The sequence below is a fragment of the Priapulus caudatus genome, unplaced genomic scaffold (genome assembly GCF_000485595.1).
Source record: "Priapulus caudatus unplaced genomic scaffold, Priapulus_caudatus-5.0.1 Scaffold434, whole genome shotgun sequence".
In the NCBI taxonomy this organism is placed as follows: Eukaryota; Metazoa; Priapulida; class Priapulimorpha; order Priapulimorphida; family Priapulidae; genus Priapulus; species Priapulus caudatus.
This window is the reverse complement of record NW_014577495.1, coordinates 227,661-231,439: the sequence shown is the minus strand read 5'-3', so window position 1 is coordinate 231,439 and position 3,779 is coordinate 227,661. Positions and strand designations below refer to the sequence as shown.

Genomic DNA, 3,779 nt, shown 5'->3' with positions numbered 1-3,779 from the left:
GTGCGTTGTTGCTGTTTTATCAACAAGTCTAATGTGTGTTAGTCTTTCCAGGAACATCACTAATTTACGCCATGCACTTCCACCACGCGTAAGTATTAAAGCAAGCTTTTTGATGCAGCGATCGATGCAGTCAGTTGGCACGTTTAGTCATGTTTCGTGAAGAAACAATTTAACGGATTCCACGCCCAGTGCAACGCAATTTATCGAAGATTACTGATTCCTAGCGCTGTACGTGAGTGTAATACAACTCAAGCAAACATTGTACGTAATACGCGCCATACATTCTAATACTGGAAGGTCGACTGATTTCTCGCTAAATACACACGGAGTTTACATTAAATTAAAAATTATATTCAAAGCGCACCTTGACGCCTTACCTGTCTCACCTGTTGTTGTTCGTTATTTAAACATGGCGGCGGGGTGTCATAGAAAATTCACGCCAGCGCAGTACCGGGGTTTTTATCCGGTATCGCAAAGTTGTGGCATTTTTACGACGGTTTATTGCAGCGAAACCGTACCAATAGGGACGCAGAGAACGGCGTAGAGATTCTTCTTTCACGCAGGTTTTGTGAAATAGAGAATATAACATTAACCTGTAAATATTTAGGTTGCCCCAAACAAGGCCCCGAACGCCATTGGCATTACACACACGGCCAGTTCTGCTCTGGTTCCATAACAGGGTCACGGCATTGTCACACCCGTGACACCTATAAGGGCGTGGATTTATTACGCAACACCAACGTTTGCTAGGTATCTACGCAATGGACCATTCATGATTCAGGATATCTAGGGTCTAGATTCATCAAAGGTGCTTAGCACGGCTGGCTGGCGTAAACTGGTCCTAGGCATACGGCGCTGCATATGCGCGCGTCAAGCCAACTGACAGCTATAGGTCAGCATAGGGTGCGCGTGGGTTAAGGTGCGATTCACTAAGCTACTACGCGGACGTACGTCCATTCTGTCAACCATGACAACTAGATGACTCGCGTAGCTTTACTGCGGCTTGTCTAAACACTATTTTAGCATAATTATAGTCAGAATCTGCATGGCGCCGTGGAAAAGACATGCACTGACATCTGCCACACGCAAAGTAGCGTAGGCACGAATTATGAATCTATATATAGGCCCTGAAAATATTATAAGAACATTAAAAAGTTTACCATCACACCTCACCACCTACCTAGTACTACTGTCTGTACTATATCTTTCCAACCCTGAACCGCAGAAACAGTAAGACGAGCGCTGTATTATATTGCATCAATGCGTCTCAATGCGACTGCAATTGGTTGCTCTTGGACATGGCTGTAGGCTTGCATAGTACCTGCATTCAATCGTGAATAAAATCAGTGATTACAATTAATCAAATAAAATTATATATATGATATCTCATAGATAACAAACTGGTTTTGATCGTCTCTCAACTCCAACAAAGTGTTCTAGCTGATGTCGTAAGTGCGATCGTGTTGACAGAGAGAGAGAGAGAGAGAGAGAGAGAAGAGAGAGAGAGAGAGAGAGAGAGAGAGAGAGAGAGAGAGCGAAATAGAAATATTTGGATTTAATTCAAGCAAACATACAGATATGGCCATATAGCCAAAGCCCGGGCCCCCCACTCCGAGGTCGGAGGGACCGCATATGCGCGTTCCCAAAATCTCCGGTAAAGGGGTATTTTTCGCGCGACAAAATCCGGCCCGAGAATTGTAAAAAAGGGGGTGTATTTGACTTTTCACCCGGAGATTTCTTTAAAAAGAGGGTGTTTTTCCTTTCTCTCTTTCATCTTGATTATCATAGAAAACTTTATCAAATCCCGGGATCAAATTCCTGAAATTCCTGCTAGTTTTGAAAGCTCATTCAGGATCATTTCGGATTTAGGGGGGACTCCAAGGCAGGAAAAACCCGCAAAAAGCCCGCGAAAGGGGGGTTCAGAAATTTTGGCAGTCCTGAGATAGTGGGGTGCTTTCAAAGGGAGGGAACGAGCATATGCGTACCCTAAATAACACTGAGTGGGGGGCCCGGGAGCCAAAGCAGGCCGCGGGGATCGAACACATTTTATGTTCGTCGACGCCGACCGATTTAAATACACGACGCCCCTAACACACGAGGATTGATTTGCTCAGCGTACCACACTCTGGGGACTTGCTTATAGTATTGCCCGCGTATCGACCTACACGAGTTAGAAAAAACTTCGGATGCGAACTAGTCCAGCAAAGAATATAACGAGATATATATAATAAGAATCCATCGATTCTGCAGTTGATAGGTAAAAAAAGCTCTTGTGCGCGCGTCGGTCGCAGACGATATACCGGGCCGAAATTGTTGAGTCTGTGACGTCATCGCTCGAAGGGACTCAATCGCTGTCACAGCATGTCAGATGTGACATCGATTAACAGCGAACAAGGGAAGGATGGAAACGCTAGCGACGTGTTTACGTCACGAGATGCTGTTTACCCGACTGCCAGCCCCGATGTCGAGGAAACACGAAAACCCGAGATATAATTATCTTCGTTTAACGATGTCACGTTTAAGCGACCACGACGGTGGAATCCAAGAGCTAATTAAAATATAATTGTTATTGATGGCAGTAGAGAAAGCGCCATTTGTTATAGCGGGCAGTAGCGCACGTAGCGATTAATCATTAAATACCGGTAAATTCTGGAACGCAATTTTGTTGTCTAACCTTATAATAACGCTTCAGAAGAAACCGTTGTAAAACATAGAAGGTAAGAATAATATATCGTCTAGGTCATCCCCTCTATATACCCCCGCATTCAGATCAGTATGTGCGCCAAAGGTGAAGCTAGGGAAGATGGGAAGGAGAACACAGGGTGGATGGTTGTAAAGGAGAAAGCGGTGGGGGATATAGGAAGGACAAGGCAAAAGGGATGGGGAAAAGCGGCGAGCTGGAATTTAGTGCGGGAGAAGGCTGGGTATCGCAAAAAGACGGCGAGAAGATGGAAAGAAGGCGGAGAGGTAGAAAGGAAAAGGCGGGGAGATTCGAAAGGAAAATACAAGGGAGACTGAATGGCGAAGGCAGGGGATAAAAAAAGGATACGGCGGGGGAGATAGGTAACGGGAAGACAGGTGTGCGTGGTAGGACAGGGGAGATGGAAAGGAGAATGCGGATAGGTTTAAATGAGAAGGCAGGGAAAATTAATAGAAGATGGGGGGTTGAAAGAAGAAGGAAGGAAAGATCGGAAGGAGAATGTGAGGTAGGTGGAAAAAGGTCGGGGGAGATAAAAAGGGAGAGGTGAGAGAGATGGAAACTGGACTATACGATTAGTTACGTTCTATTCACTAAGAAAAAGAAGAAGAAAAAGACGGAGAAAAGGTCGATGACGACGACAAAAATAAGAAGCAAGAGTGGAAAAAATGATGGTAGGAAAGAGGATAAGGAGCAGGAGGAGAGCTAGGAGGGGGATGACGAGGAAGAGAAGCGAGGAAGGAGAGTATTTATATCCCTTTTTAGTCATGAGCCTTGTTACACATAATTTAACCGCGGCTCCTCTGCCTCAGAGGAACCGCGGTTAAATTATGTGTAACAAGGCTCATGACTAAAAAGGGATATAAATTTACCGCGGTAAAACTAATTATTTCTGAGTACGATAGCCAACCATACAATTACACCCACACACGCAAGCGCGCACACGCACATTCTCAACCATATCCACATACACGCATGCACTAACACACGCACACGCACGCACATTCTCAACCATATCCCCATACACGCAATGTACTAACACACGCACACGCACACGCACGCACGAACATAGAGCAGCAGA

General features: G+C 45.2%; 1 protein-coding gene across 3 annotated transcripts in view; it reads right to left on the bottom strand.

Annotated features, from left to right (window-relative positions):
- LOC106810338 overlaps positions 1-626 on the bottom strand; it is a 2,959-nt gene extending 2,333 nt beyond the window's left edge. The window contains exon 1 of one of the 3 annotated variants that reach the window (XM_014813650.1): positions 365-626. The gene's annotated coding sequence lies outside the window, so the exon portion shown is untranslated. The remainder of the gene's footprint in view (positions 1-364) is intronic. The other 2 variants (XM_014813647.1, XM_014813649.1) reach the window with 2 other exon arrangements.
- Between the last annotated feature and the right edge of the window lie 3,153 nt (positions 627-3,779).